Raw genomic sequence first — 235 nt, forward strand, 5'->3', positions numbered from 1 at the left:
CATCGTAATCTCACGTGTCTTTACGGGATCTTTACAGGATGCGTGAATGCACACAGATTCCGGAAAATCACTGTCAGTTTGAATGAACCACAATTAAACGATCACGGGACACATTATCCGTGTATTTTCCGGCATTTCTGTGTGAAAGAGGCTTAAGGCAGAAAGCCATGTGTAATGTTCTAACCGAAAGTGCTGTTCCTGTCTGGCTGCAGTAGAGTCATTCAGGCTCCTGGGC

Source organism: Sinocyclocheilus grahami, unplaced genomic scaffold (genome assembly GCF_001515645.1).
Source record: "Sinocyclocheilus grahami isolate Dianchi unplaced genomic scaffold, SAMN03320097.WGS_v1.1 scaffold525.1, whole genome shotgun sequence".
NCBI lineage: Eukaryota > Metazoa > Chordata > Actinopteri > Cypriniformes > Cyprinidae > Sinocyclocheilus > Sinocyclocheilus grahami.